The 15,949-nt window shown below is 39.9% G+C and overlaps 1 pseudogene; it reads right to left on the bottom strand.

The window, feature by feature from the left end:
• Positions 1 to 5,593: 5,593 nt before the first annotated feature.
• LOC133770996 (actin, cytoplasmic 1-like) lies at positions 5,594 to 6,572 on the bottom strand (annotated as a pseudogene).
• Positions 6,573 to 15,949: the final 9,377 nt, after the last annotated feature.

The following is a 15,949-nucleotide window of genomic DNA, read 5'->3' as shown; positions in this document are numbered from 1 at the left end:
GAAAGCTTTTCCTTTACCATTGGTTCACCCCCCAGTGGCCGCTGCGGTGCTTCCTCCTGGTCTCCCATGCGGGTGCAGAGCCCAAGCACTTGGGCCATCCTCCACTCCTGGGCCACAGCAGAGAGCTGACTGGAAGAGGAGCAACCGGGACAGAATCTGGCGCCCTGACCGGGACTAGAACCCCGGGGTGCCGGTGCCACAGGTGGAGGATTAGCCTATTGAGCGTGGCGCCGGCCATGATTCATTTCTGATCTAGCTCTCTCCTAATGGCCTTGGAGAGTAGCAGAAGATGGCCCAAGTGTTTAGGCCCCTGCACCCACTTGGGAGACCCAGATGAAGCTCCTGACTCCTGGATTTGGCCTAGCCCATTCCTGGCTATTATGGCCATTTGGAGAGTGAGCCAGCAGATGGAAGGTTGGTGTCTCTCTCTCTCTCTCTAATTCTGCCTTTCAAATCAGTCAATCTATCAATCAATCTTTAGAAAAGTTCAATGTTTGTGTTTTAGGAAGGAAAAGAAGCATCCAGTTACCTCATGCTGAACGCTAGTGCCGACACTTTAATTTTCTCCTTCTAGCAGCACTCTGGTATGAGTTTATTGCCCTGATATTCCCCTAGGAGAAGCTGGACTTCACAGTCAGTGGTAGAGCTGGGTGCAATCCGGGCTGGCTGAATGGATCCAGTTTTCATTCTATTCTCCACACTGCCTTACTTGCCGTCACGTCTTGGCTGGCAGCAGGAGAGTCAAACCTGACAGGGAACTGTGAAAAGCCTGAAGTTTTCAGCCTGCTAGGCGAGCGGCGGTGGCACAGAGCAAGTCACTGTGAGCTCTGTCATTTATTTCTGTCTACTTTAAATCTCTTATCTGGAGGGAGAAAAGCATTTACAAAGCTTTCAGAAAAATGCTTTGTGATTACCAGCACTAGGCGAGCAATGGCTTGCCTGTTTTCCACAGATAGCTGCAAAATATGTCTTTTAGGGAGAATTATCTGCTTTCTTCCACTTAGATTCATATACAAACATAGCGACAAAGAAATACGTCTCAGAAATCCCATAGTCCTAGGTGTGAGCAGATACTTTCTAGTCCAGGTTGCATTGAATCAGATGAAAACAAACCAATAAACAAACAGACAAGCAAGCACTGAAAAACAAAAAGGTAAAGTAATTACTCAGTTGTTAAAGAAACAAGCTTCCTGGTCCACCCTTAGTAACAACTTCCTGCTTTTGGTAATTCCTGTTAAGTCTAGGAAGCTCAAGGTGTAATTTCCATAGCATGAAATATCAGGTGTTCCTTAACAATGTGCCAAATATTTTTTAAATCCTTGAGAAAATAATAAGGGAAAGGATATTTTCTTTGTAACATAGAACATGCCCAGCATTCTGCAATGGATACATATTTCAAAACCTCACGTCATGATAAATATATGCCATTTCTATTCATCCATTAAAATAAATAAAAACCAAACACACACACACACAAATATACCCAGATCTTCTTGGTAGGATATACTTGGGTAATATTTTTATCTTTGAAGAGAGTGCGAGGATGTTAGAATTGGCATCTCCCTTGGCTTGATGAGAACTTCATCTTCGTTGTCCTTTGCACTTTCTCCATGCAGACTTCAGCTATGGGAGTAATTCTTAACAAATTGAGCAGTTGACCTTCTACAAGCTAGCCTCTCTTGCATGATTAGATTTAGTGTGGCACGAGGATGTGATGATTCAGGAAGCTCCAGGCACTTAGACCCCCTGGCTCTAATATACTGTTTCAAGGATACACCCCCAAATCCTTGCTGTATCTGCTGATTAGACCAAGGGAATCTCCAGGCTTGCAGCTGCTCTGTTTCCATTCCTCTTGCTTGAGCTTGTGGAATCAGGAATTCCCATGGGAGAAAATTTTGAGTCCCTGATAAAAGGCCGGTTTTTGTACATTTCCACTCAACATAACCTTTATAGGGTAGAGAATCTGTTACTTTGAGTATTTTTTCCCATTAAAATCCTACTGATTTTATTTGAAATATCTCTTCCTTGAATGATACCTCACCCTGGCTGGAAAAAGGCTTTAATAAGCCAGGCATGGCAGGAAGACTGCTTTGCTCCACTTTGCTTTGCTGTTGAAACATTAAGCATAATCTGATGTGTCAATAGAGTCACCTCAGGTACTCAGAATCATTTTACTTCCTCTTACCGTCAAAACATAGTGTTAATACTGACACGAATTGGTATTAAAAATATATGGGGAATCACCTGGAGAACAGCACTTTTTACTGATAGCAGGTCTTTTTAAAAGCAGTATCTGTCAAAGATTCAATTTGAACTTTTTTTTTTTTTTGCTTTGAATTGTACAGAGCAGACTTTTACTTTTTAAAATCTGACCTGCTTTACATCATTCAAACCTATCAGTGGAGGAGAGAAACTTTTTCTTTTTATCTGACCCTCTGGGAGGTGTTGCACATTTCCATTGTATGCCCTGAAAGGATGTGCAAATGACACAGAGTGGATGACATCACTCATGGCTGAAAATTAAACATTTCCCTGGGATTTACAGTATAGGCTCAAAAGCAAATGGGAAGAAGGAGATGAGGATGGGAACATTCTTAGACATTCTACTTGGGTGCATTCTTTTTATCACTCTAGAAATATTTTAATTTAGGTGGAGTATGAATGTAGCAAATAGAAGAACATGAATATAAGAACCTTAAATCTTAGTTCTGAGTGAATATAAACTTAAAAATATACATACTTGTCATATTTCATGTGTATTATAATATATAACAAGTATGCCATATGAAATACATTTGTTACATTTTTATTATGTTTAATGTAAATTTAATCTATGAACATTGTATTATATGCAGTATTCTAGAAAATTGAGCAGATTGAAAAACTAGGAAAGATGCATTTTTTGATAAGTGTCAGTTCTTTGTTGAGTGGCATATAGAGCTTACTGGAGTGGCTTTTGTAAATATATTGGAATGCTCTATTTCAACAGGTGAAGTGATCCTCAAGTATTACTTAGCAGATAATTCATTTATTAAAATAGAAGACTCATCAAATATAATATGTTGACATGTGGCACCCAAAGGTGTTTGTTTTATTTGCTTGCTTTGAGGAGTCTGTGAAATAAATGACCTGTTGAGCTGAAAAGTGAGTATCATTGCAATTCAGGCTCTGAGAGCAATAGATTCTATTGATAGTAATGACCAGATTTTCTTTGTTGTTGGAAATCTAAGAGTTGGTCATTCTTTTTTCATTCTGTTGCTATACAGATATTTCATGTGTGTGTATGTGTGTGTATCTGGGCTTGTGCATGAGTGTGTGCAAGTGCATGCATAGCAGCAAATCCCTCAGCTGACCTTTTTTGTAAACAACTACAGTAAGTTCAGTGTATGTATATGTGTATGTCCCCGCACTTTTGGTGTGATGGACAGTTTGCTTAAATATATGGGAGAAGTTAATCCCTCTGCCCCTGACCTTTGGCACAGGAACCTTGTGCTTCCAGTAGAAAGTGTGGTAAATGCCAAGTCCTTTGGGCAGAGGATGTTTGCATTAATGTTTTCTATGCTAGAGCCTGAGCCATAGATTTTCTGTCAGCCAATCTTTGCACTGCTGATACGGAATAGGTTGAGCTGTATATAGAATATAGTTCCTGATGCCATCTGCTTTGAAACCCTGAATATTTTAACCTCAGCCAGTGTATTAAAAAAGAGAGCCTCCCACTCTCTATCATGCATGTGATTACCATGTAGTATGGGAGGTGAACAAAATCATGCAGTTTAATGTGATTGTCAAAGGGTCAGTTGTCATGTTAATTATCAAGAGCTGAGTGATTACAATATGACATGCACAGGGAAGAGGATGAGGTATAGTTCATACCAACCTTGTAAATTCAGTTAACTCCTGATATTCCTGCAAACCTACAGCTGGGACTTTCTAGCACTACATAGGGCTGGATGCAGCTCTGCAGACGCTGATTTCTGGAAGGCTTCACCACCATGAAGAATTTGGATTGCAGGGAATACTTGTTTCAAACAGGATGAGGCAGCTTAGGAGGAAAGACCCTACCTTAGGAGATGATGGAGTGGAACCTGATTTGGTGTCTGTATTTAGCAATGTAATAAATCATCCTTGATTCTTCTGTCTCACATTGCAACCTCTAAAGAGACACCAGTACCATGGGTTCTAACCCCTAGACATCCCCAGTATCTATTGTTTTCTCTCTGCATTTTTTTAATGCTTTAGGACCTTCTCATTTCTTGCCTAGAGTATTTCCAGATGGCTGGAAGAAGCTTCCTCTTCAAGCCATTCTTCAGTGTGACTTTTTTAAGAAGCGCATGTCCTTCTGAACTAAATGTTATTCTCAGATGCACTGAGCTCTGTTCTGCATACTGCTCTCTGTACATTTCCTACACTGATGGCTCTGAGTCATATTTTAAATCCCATGGTATATATCACCCCCTTCCAGGAAGTCTTCACCAGTTCAAGAGTTCTTCTTTGAGCTCTTATGGTGCCACGTGATTGTTTGGGTCATAGTTCTTTTCTTGATTTTTTTATGGCTCTCTCTTGACAACTTGCTTCGTAACTCTTCCAGAATGGAAGCTCCTTATGATAAGGCACCATTCTATTTTGTTTTATATTCCAGAGGCTGGGGCACTGAGTAGGTAGAAAATATTAATGCAGCACATTTATTGTTCTGTACATTACTGTTGTTGTGGCCAAATATTCTCCCATCGCATTAGAAAACCCAAATTTCAGGCTTGGCATTGTGATGCAGTGGGTTAAGTTGCTGCTTGGGATGTCCTAATCCCATATCAGAGTCTGATTTGAATCCAGGCACCTTCTTTTTCAATTCAGCTTTCCACTACACACCCTGGAAGCAGCAGGTAGATGACCCAAATTCTTGGCTGTTTCAATATTTGGAGGGTTAACCTACAGATGGAAGAATCTCTCGCTCTCTATCTCTTTCTTTAATTTTCTCACTCTCTCTCTTTCAAATAAACAAACATTAAAAGAATCCAAAAATTGTTGTGATCTCTTAGAGAATTTGTAATTGTGTACAAAAACTTTACATAAATTAAAAGGATGGATAAACTTTTAAGTGTAAAGGTGCAAAGGTAACATGTCCAGCTTGAGGCAGGTACAGCCTACCATGTATGACAGGAAAACCAGGTAAAAAGGGAAACTGGATCTCAAAGCTCAGACTTCCCCCAATGTTAAGACCAGTAAGATGAAAATTACAACTGGTTCAGACACTCACGGAGGCTCTGAGAAATCCTGGAATGTTAGCTATGACACATTAATGCCTTGTGCAGATTGAGAGACTGTGGTCATGCAGACACACCAAGGCATACCTGGACGTCTTGTCTGTAAGCATGTTCTCTCCTCAGCTACAAAGTGACAAAGCCACGTGGACTGTGGTTTAAATCAAAGATGTGTATGGGGTATTAATCATATGCCAAGGGAACAGTTAACTTGAATATGAGATGAAAAATCAGCAACAAGTTCTACAATCAGGTGCCAACAGCAGACACAAGCGTCAAGGACAAATTTATTTTCAAAAGCTTATTCAGTTTTATGAAGCTAGCATGAGGTGTATTTATTTGCCAGGGACATTATATACTTGTGAAATGATACATGCAGCAAATGCTGCACTGCTTACAGTGCCTTTTGAAGCATTGGCATTGAGTGATGGAGGCACTGACTCATCATACTTGAGCTTGCTAATCCACATCTGAAGGTGGACAAGAAAGTCAGGATGGAGCTGCCCATCACACGGCTCAGGAGGTGCAATGATTTTTATCTTCATGGTGCTGGGCATCAGCGTGATGACCCCCTTCTGAATGCTGTCAGCAATGCCCAGCAAGTGGTGGTGCTAAAGGACAGCACTATATTGGCATAAAAGTCCTTGTGGATGTTGGTGTCACACTTCAGGTGGAAGTTCAAGGTAGCCTGCTGTATGATGCAGGGCTCCATGCCCAGGAAGTAGGGCTGGAGGAGCACCTCCAGATACCAGAACCACTCTGTGACAATGATCACATGGCCGTGGCACAACATACTGCTTTTCTCCTGTAAGTCCGAGGCAATGCAACATGTCCTTTATGTCCTGCATGATCTCTGTAGCCATGCTCCCTAAGCATCTTCATGAGGTAGTCAGGATCTGTGCAAGTCAAATGGAGACACAAGATGGCTGGGGGAAAGCATAGTCCTTATAGATGTGCACCCTATCTCTAGAGTCAGTCATGACTCCAGAGGCATGGTGGGAGAGCTTGGCTCAGAAGGCCATGTGCATGGCTGGGGTGTTGAAGGTCCTGAACATGATCTGGGTTATTTCTCTGTTTATCTTGGGGCTCTGGGATTCTGGGAAGCATGAGGGATGCTTCTCAGGGACCTCTTGCAGCTCAGTGTAGAAGATTTGGTGCCAGATTTTCTCCATGGCATCCCAATTAGTGATGATGCCATGCTCAGTGGGAGTACTTCAGGGTCAGGATGCCTTGCTTGCTCTGGATCCTCATGTCCACCAAGAAGTCCTCTGACCCAGGCCCACCATGGCTTATGATTGGCTCAGCTCTGGCCATTGCAGCCATTTGGGAGTGAACCAGTGGATGGAAGACCTCTCTTTCTGTCTCTACCTCTTGCAGTAACTCTGTCTTTCAAATATATAAATCTTAAAAGAACATGAGTTTATAGAGTAGAATAACATGCCAGGTAATAGTCCTGGTAGAATGGCAGTGAAAGAATGGCGGTGTTCATTTAGGAAATGATTGGTGACTGCTATGGTTCTGGAACGTTTGTTTATTGGAACCTATGTACCAGATGTTATAGCATTGAGAGGTGAAGCCTTTGGGGAAAATGACCAAGTTATTGTGCTCTGCTTTCATGAATGGAATTAGTGTTCTTGTAGGAGCAATGTCATTTAGTTGCACTCCTCCCTCATTAGGGGCCATTTAGAAGCAGAGAGAACCCACACTCGTCAGACACCCAGTCTGCCAGTGTTTTATCAAGAAGACTCGGGCCAGGGACATGGCTTAACAGGCTAATCCTCCACCTTGCAGCACTGGCACACCGGGTTCTAGTCCTGGTTGGGGTGCTGGATTCTATCCCGGTTGTCCCTCTTCCAGGCCAGCTCTCTGCTGTGGCCCGGGAGTGCAGTGGAGGATGGCCCAAGTGCTTGGGCCCTGCACCTGCCTGGGAGACCAGGAGAAGAACCTGGCTCCTGGCTTCGGATCAGCACGATGCGCCAGCCGCAGCGGCCATTGGAGGGTGAACCAACGGCAAAAAGGAAGACCTTTCTCTCTGTCTCTCTCTCTCACTATCCACTCTGCCTGTCAAAAAAAAAAAAAAAAAAAAAAAAGAAGACTCGTTCCCCAGAGCCATGACAAATAAATTTCTATTATTTATTACATATATTGCATGACTATATTTATATTATATTATAACTTAAGCTTTCTTTTAATTGCTCTGTAAAGTTTTTTTTTTTTTTTTAATACCCCAAACAGACTTAGACAATGACATGCATTTATTTGTATAGTTCTTTCTGGAAACTCTCAGCCCTCACCTCAGCCATCTTGACATGATTGCTCTAAATCACCTTGGAAAAAGTCACCAAAATCTTTGCTTGCCACTCTCTTGATGCAGTGATAATCCTTGATAAAAGAGGGAGGCCCTTCTGAGTTCTTCTGGTTTCCAAAGGAGGAATTTCTTCTAGATATTCCTGGGCCTTGGCCTCATCCTTACATTTCTTTATGGAGTAAGAAAGAGTTTGATGGATGAGATTGGGAATGATGTTTTAAAAGATTTATTTTATTTATTTGAAAGTCAGAGTGACAGAAAGAGAGGGAGAGACAGAGAAGTCTTCTACCTGCTGACTCACTCCCCAAATGGCTTCAATGGCTGGGACTGGTCCAGGCTGAAGACATGAGCAAGGAGCCCCATCTGGGTCTCCCACATGGGTGCAGGACCCAAAGACTTGGGCCATCCTCCACTGCTTTCCCAGGTGCACAGCATAAGATGCTGGCACTGCAGGCAGTGGCTTAACCCACTACACAACAACCCTGGCCCCGGGAATGATTTTAAGGATGCATAGTTCATCTCTTTTCTATCATGTGTATCTAGGAGCATAGTTACACACAGGAACATGCATTCTATTTTTCTACACCATGTCGTAAGTTTTATAGGCTAGGACTTCACCTAGAAATAACTGCAGTCATCCAGTACTGCCTGTGACTGGATAGGTAAGACTAATTTTGATATCCAATAAGAATCTCATTTTACTAAATATGTAAATCACATTTTCTAATATTAGGTTTATCAGAATAAAAGTTGCAATGGTGCTATCCCAAGTATCTTTTTTTTTGTTCCAAAGTGATCTAGTTCTGCAATATAGTACTGTAAGTTAAGCTATTGCTTGCCAAGCCGGCATCACATATTCAAATGCTTGTTGGTGTCCTGGCTACTCAGCTTTGCATTCAACTTCCTGCTATTGTGCCTGGGAAGGCAGTAGATGATGGCCTGGTGCCCATGTGAGACACATAGATGGATTTCTTGGCTACTGTATACCTGGCTGTTGTGGCCATTTAGGGGAGTAAATCAGTAAGATGAGAGATCTCTCTGTGTGTGTCTGTCCTTCTCTCTGTCACCATATCTTTCAAATAAATAGATAAATCTTTTTTTAACAAAAAATGATCTGAAAGTCAAATCAACTGGGAGGGAGAGACAGAGACACAAATCCTCCATCTGTTGGGCTCACTCCCCAGATGGTTGCAACAGCCAGGGCTGGGCTGCGCTAGGATGAAGCCAGGAGCCAGGAACTTCATCCAGATCTTCCTTGTGTGTGGCAGGGACCCAAAAACTTGGGCCATCTTCTGCTTTTCCAGGCCATTAGCAGGGGGCTGGATCAGAAGTGGAGCAGCCAGGATAGGAAACAGCACCCCTGTGGGATGCCAACATTGCAGGTGTCATCTTTACTTGCTGTGCCACAATGCTGGCCCCAAGGTAAATTAAAAGGAATGCATTTCTTTTAAAAGTTTTTTTTTTTTTAAAAAGATGGAGTTGGGGATAGAGAGAGCATTCAAGAGAGATGCTCCACCCACTGGGTTATTCACTAAATGCCTGCAAGAGCAGGGACTGCACCAGGGCAAAGCAAAGGAGCTCGGAACTCAGTTTGGTTCTCCTATGTGCATGGCAGGGGCCCAGTACTTGATCCATCACCTTCTGCCTCCTATGGGGCACATTAGCAGGATGTTGGAATTGGAAGCAGAGCTGAGACTCAAAAACAATATGGGGTATGGGGATCCCAAAGGGTGCCTTAACTACTGTGACAGCAACCTACTCCTGTCTTCCTTTTAATTTTATTTTGTGTTTGTTGCAGAGATCAGGTAGTAAAGAGGAAAGTGTTTATTGGGTGAACGCAGCTCAATACATAGAATTTGAAAGCTAAATAAAATCTAAATTTTACTTCAAATATGAAAAATTCAACTTCTGCTTAAAATGAAGACTGAATCACTAAGAGTTACTTAGAGTTAGCTGTTGTTAAAAAATAAGCTAGACTCCTGTCTGATGATTATCATTCAAGGATGTGGTCAGTGGCAGGACACAAGTGTTAGGAGTGAAGCAAGAAGTGACATTCTCCTTACAGCCACATAAGCAGCAAGGTTAGTACTAGCAATGAATGGTTGAATACAGAGACAAGGCATGAAGATGTCTCTCTATGTGGGAAGGGATATCTAAGAAAAAATATGCAGGTGAAATAGGTTGTAGAGATTATAAATCCAGTCAAGGAAATTTAGTAACAAAGTGTCAGAAATCCAGATAAGCATTTTGGACAAAATGTTGTACTGGAACTTTGAAGCACAGAACTGAAAGATATCTTACCTGTCATGAAGTCTAACTGTATGTTCACTATTTGAATCATGCCCTAAACGTTATTACTCTACAATATCATATTCATGTGATATCCAACTATTTGTAGAGACAGAACACTATGTATTAATTCACTTCATTCATTCTATCCTTGGACATCTCTGTTCTGCTTTATATTAAATGAAATGTATGTCTTTTGTTTACTCTAAACTTTACTATGATATCTCATGAACTTTGATATAACTAAGCCATAGAGTTTTATGGTTGAAAGAAGCATAAACCTCTTTCTTTTGCCATGATACATGGAAGTGGAAATATTTTCCCAAATGCAGGTGGTCTGGTTTTATCATCCCATCATTAGACATAGCTGCATTGGAAGGAATTGGTTTTGGAATCTGCTTTCTGTTGGAAATATGGCTCCATATTCACGAAGTTGAGACCCTTGAATTTATCAGACATTTATCAATTTGGCTCGTCAACATTAAATAGCAAGTTAAGTCCTTCAGTCTTCTAGAGATCACTTTTGCAGTTGCCTTGTCCTGGCAGGTACTGAGATTATGCAATCATTTTACTGTTGGTGTACATAACTGAGGCGTTCTGATGGCCACAGTAGATGACTGATACTACTTACAGAGAAATATTTTCAGATACCCTGCTGCCCATTAAAAATGTCCACCAACCATGGGACTCTGGTGGGCAACTGGAGACTTTAGCAAGCATTTTTTTCCAGATGTTCAGCTTTAACAGTCTAAAGCTGAGAAACATTTCTTGCAAAAACATCTTATATGTTCTTTCTATACACTTTAAAGGAGAAATAGATGGCCTTTTGAAAGGCAATACTTGTTATATGAAACAACATTTTTAGTAGGAAATAGATCAACCATACAACCTTCTTATTTTCCAAAACATGTCGATTTTGTTCACCCATTCAATCTCATGTCTATTTTTTATTTGAGAAGCAGATTTCCCCATTACCTCTGCAGAATGAGTTAAGTACAAAAGTTAAGACATACTGAAACAGAGAGAAACACATATACAGAGAAAGAGAGAGATATATACATTTCTAATTTAAATAAAAATATATTTAAAGTATAAAGGTCTACAATGCTCACAATGTCCCATGACTGGGCCAGGCCAAAACCAGGAGCTGGGAGCCCAATCCAGGTCTCCCACGTGGGTGGCAGGGACTCAAGTACTTAGGCCATCAGCAGCTACCTCCCAGGATCTGCAATGACAACAAATGGATTGGAAAGCCAGAGCCAGGAATTGAACCCAGGTACTGGAATATAAGACATGGATGTCTTCACTGACTTCTTCACTGTTATACTAAATGCTCCCACCCCCAGATCTCTTAAAATGACCTCCTCATCCACTCAAATGCCTGTGGCATATGAATTCCAGCTTTGCTATAGCACTCACTCTCTGACATTCATCCTTCCTATCTCCTTGTTTTGATTTTTGACAACTTTCTTCTGCTTACTGTCCTCATTTTTGTACAGCCGATTCATCTTTGGATTGCCTCAGGTCTTACTCTTCTCCCAGCCATTTTTGGACAAGGTCCTGATTAAAATCTCTGTTTATAGTATATCTCTGGGATATACTGTATGCTATATGAATTGTTTTCATTTATAGTTGAATATTGGGTCTCTATACACTTGTCTGTAGAGACATCTGGAAGGTATTATTTCTTAAGGATGTGACCTTAGTCTTAACTGAGGCATACTATGAGAAACAGACTATATTTCACTTCTGTAAAAACATTATTGAGCATATATCCATTATATCACTTATTTCATACACACACTTCAGAAAAATATGCTTTTCAGAATTTAGCAGAGGAAAATACTATCTCTTTCCATGAATGCTTTCTCTTTTCTGTAGTGAGAAACTGACATTTCCAGTAATGTCACTCATTACATTCCCATTATCTTGTTCTGGTTGGAAGGAATCATACGACAAAATGTAGTGGTTAAATATAGCATTTTATATTCTAGTTAGTACAAACACATTTCCCTTTTTATCAAAGTTTTCTATTTTATTAGGTTGTTTTGTGTTTATATGTATTTGCATGCCAATAATTTCAAATTTATTTTAGATAGATATTATATAGACATAAAACTTCCCCAAACAATTTTCTTTCTTGCTCGGGAAATATGTTAAAGTCTTGAGGGATCTACGTCTGGAGTTTCTAGAGTACCCTTGAGATATTCGATGACTCCTTGGATACCTGTAATGCACATGGCATGCCACTAAATGCTATTTTTAAATCATGATCGAGCCAAGCCAAACCAAATCATTACCCTTTCCTCACTTTTTGTGACTGTATTGTTGAAACATTTTCTTCAAAGTAGTGTGTTTTTAAGGACAAGTAGGAAATTTACACAGACTATAGGAGAATAGCAAATAATACACATCCAGTGAGCAGGGTGTACATTATAGGGAGGGTTGCACTTGATCTGCATCCAAAGCGTAGGTACATTTGAGTACATGAAGCAAAGATGAGGGCAACAATGTGCTGATCAGTCCATTCTGCAAAACTCTGACATGTAGTGTTTTCTAGTTTCTGTGGTGTAATACTTTCATGATTACCAATTTCAAGCTATCAATAATTTAGCTACTAGTTTGCAATGTTCTTCAATATTTGAAAATAGGCTGTCATTACCCTATTTGAGCCAGGTCTTACATACCCAACTGGATGGGATGACTATAAGGATGTTATGAGTAGGAGTTTAGATTTAAGAGGCTCTAGTAAGAAACAGAAAATAGTTCTGATTGGCTGCATAGGAGGCTCATTTTGGCAGATGAAGACAAGATGTAAGAATTGTTAATTTGGGGCAGAATTTGGAAGTCTTAGCAGTGTAGTTGGGCTTTATTTTGGGACAATAGGAAACTGTTGAGTACTTTTTAATGGTGTGATGGTAGGATAATATTAATTCTTTCAGAATATTGAACTGTTATTAGGTATACTTTAGAAGGTTTTAAGGAGTAGAGAATAGAGAAGGTAGTTAGGAGCTGCTTGAAATGCTGTAGGTGTGAGGTGATAAGGACAAGATTTATGGCAGGAGTAATTAGTATAGGAAGGGAAAGAAGGGGAAAGTTGTATCTCTGCTTCAGATGGCATCAACTGGGTTAGCTGGAGAGCTTGGACTGGAATCAAATGGATTGATGTTGGTTTTTATTGTAACCTTTACAGGGGTTGTAGAGAAAACCTATGCAGAGTCTTCTGTGTGGCTGGTTGGCATTAATACAGCATTATAGTTTGGTTCCAAAAGCAAGCATCCCTAGAGAGAGAGCCAGATAAAAACCGCATTGCTTTCTATAGCCTAGCCCTGAGAATCTTGTGGTGTCTCTTTTGTTGCGTTTTATTTTTTTGAGTCAATTACAAAATCACACTCACTTTAAAGAGGAGAGGAAATGAGACTCCATCCTTCAAAGAAGGATAGCAAGGTTTTAAAAGATTATATGAGAGGGTGCACACAAGTGTTTCTCAATAATTGGTAGATGTTATTTTTATATAGGGTTAAGTATCTGCAAGTCAACTGGTTTCCTCTGAAGTATGATGGATATATCTAGTAAATGCTTCACATGGCTTAATTAACAATGCTGAGACTGGTTGTGTAGGTCTTGTTAAGTGAATGGTATGGTTAATATTTGGTACTGCTACACTAGACTGAAGAATGTTCTTTCTGAGATCTTATCTGAATAACTAGTTTTTTTTTTGTTTGTTTTAGATATTAACTGGAGAACGTAACATAATAATAATAATAAAAACTCTTTAAAAACTCATCACGTACTAAACTTAGTTATTCATTTCTATATATCATCTCACTTAATCCTCAAAAATAAACCAAAGTGGTAAGTATTAGTAACCTCATTTACAAAGGGTAAAACGAGTTCAGAGAAGTGATTATTTGCATGGGTTTACACTGCTAAGTAGTGAAATTTTAATTCAGTTCTAAGCCTGTACTCAGCCTTCTCTCCATGAGGTATGTTGTTATTACTTCTCCATGAAGTAAGGATAGAAATAGAGCATTGGTTTTGACTGCTAAGAAATAAATGTCTTGGAGTAAGATTGTTAATGTTACACATGAGCTACCTACAATGCAATTATAAATAGGTATTCCAAAAGTGGTGGATTTAGGCAAGGGTTCTGCAAACTTTGTATTCCTTTGGATTAACATATAGGTGTCAAGTTAGAATATGGAATGAGGTAGTCCGGAGAACCTTGCAAACATGCTTGCAGAGGAATATAATCATCCTCACACAACTTATTTTGCACTAACAATATTAGACATTAAAAATCTCTCATATGACAACTTTCCTTAGTAGGTTCTGTACTTTTGGCAACATACACTCATAGTATACACTTGATGGTTAATACATACCCATAGAACTAAATATAAAGGAGTTTAACTTTATCCATCTTTGAATACATATTTATTTCCATTTTGTTTTGCAAGTATAAATTTTATTCGAAGTGTCAGTGATTCTGTGAGGATCCAAAGTATGAAATCTCTCTCTCTATCATTCTTGGTCCAGTGCATGAGACAGAAGAGAAGGGCTTCCTTGAATGACTGTTTCCCCTTGTTATAATACTGATAGGGTAATAGAGGCAATACTCTCTTACAGTCCCTAGAGCCATAATCCTTGTCTGTGATGCTATGTAGGTATCCCTCTATAGTGAATTTGTAGAGTTTGATAATCATCTGAGCAGTAATAAAACATAAATTTTATGACTTTAAAGCAACTTGTTTATTGTTGTGACATTTTATCTGTTTTTGCATTTTGACATTTATGTGATTAACATGTCTGGTGATAGTTGAAATTAAACAGAAATATTCTCTATTTTTTTTCTGGAGATTAATCTCTCCCTTCCAAATTTATAAAAGTAAACTACTGTTCCTTGGCTTGATTTTACATCCCAACTGTTTGCTAAGCTATAATCAGTGATGACAATTAAAATATCAATGAAAAAATAAACCGTAATGAACCACTTCTGGTTTAGGAGGTCTTTTCTCTAGGCAACTTCCAAGTCAACAGCAGCGAAAGGTGACTGTTTCTCAGTGCTGGTGCTATGATTTAGTGGGTTAAGCTGCCTCCTGCAGTGCCAGCATCCCACATGGGCACTGATTCCAGTCCTGGCTGCTCAACTTCCAATGAAGCTCCCTGCTAATGTGTCTGGGAAAGCAGTGGAAGATGGCCCAAGTGTTGAGCCCCTGTGCTCATTTGGGAGACATGGATGAAGCTCTTGGCTCCTGGCTTCAGCCTGGCCTAGCCCTGGCCATTGTGGCCAATTTGGGCGGTGAACCAGTAAATGAAAGATCTCTATTTCTCTGCCTCTGCCTCTCCCTCTCCCTCTCTGTACTCTGCCTTTCAAATAAATAAATAAATCTTAAAAAAAAGGTATATTTCTCAGCTAGTTGCAGCTCCCAAGTAAAGAATTATAATAATATTTAAGATTGAGGTATATCTGAAAAGAGGTATCACATCAAGTGAAGATATTATTCTAATCAATTGATTATCCAGTTTTCTAATGCTAGATCCTGATGTTTCAGGGTTGGAGTTTTAACACTTCATGGTTCTTTTATTTTTTAAAAAATATTTACGTTTATTATTAATTTTTGTTTGAATAAGTGCCAGAGAAGGAGGGAGTAGAAGAAGAAGAGTAAGAGTAAGAAAGAGAAAGAGACTGACCTTCTGTCTGCTGGCTCACTCCCCAAATGGCCATAATGACCAGGGTTAGGCCAGGCCAAAGTCAGGAGGCTGACACTCTATTTCGATCTTCCACGTGGGAATCAGGACCACAGTTACTTAGGCTATCTAACAGGGGACTGTATTGGAAGCCATATGGGATGCTGACATCCTAAGTAGCAGCTGAGCCCACTGTGCCATGACACCAGCCCTCACCTCATGGTTCTTAGAGTCTGATGACATAAACCTTACAAACAAGAATTTCATTTAAATGTGGCATCCTTTTTAGAGAAAACACAGGAACTGGCATTTTGTTTATTAAGTTTATTAATTTTTAAAATTTTTATTTGTTTGAACAATACACATACACACAAACACACAGAGATATCTCCTATTTACTGAT

The sequence above is a fragment of the Lepus europaeus genome, chromosome 12, assembly GCF_033115175.1.
Source record: "Lepus europaeus isolate LE1 chromosome 12, mLepTim1.pri, whole genome shotgun sequence".
NCBI lineage: Eukaryota > Metazoa > Chordata > Mammalia > Lagomorpha > Leporidae > Lepus > Lepus europaeus.
The sequence above is the reverse complement of the archived record's forward strand: the minus strand, read 5'-3'. Positions and strand labels throughout refer to the sequence as shown.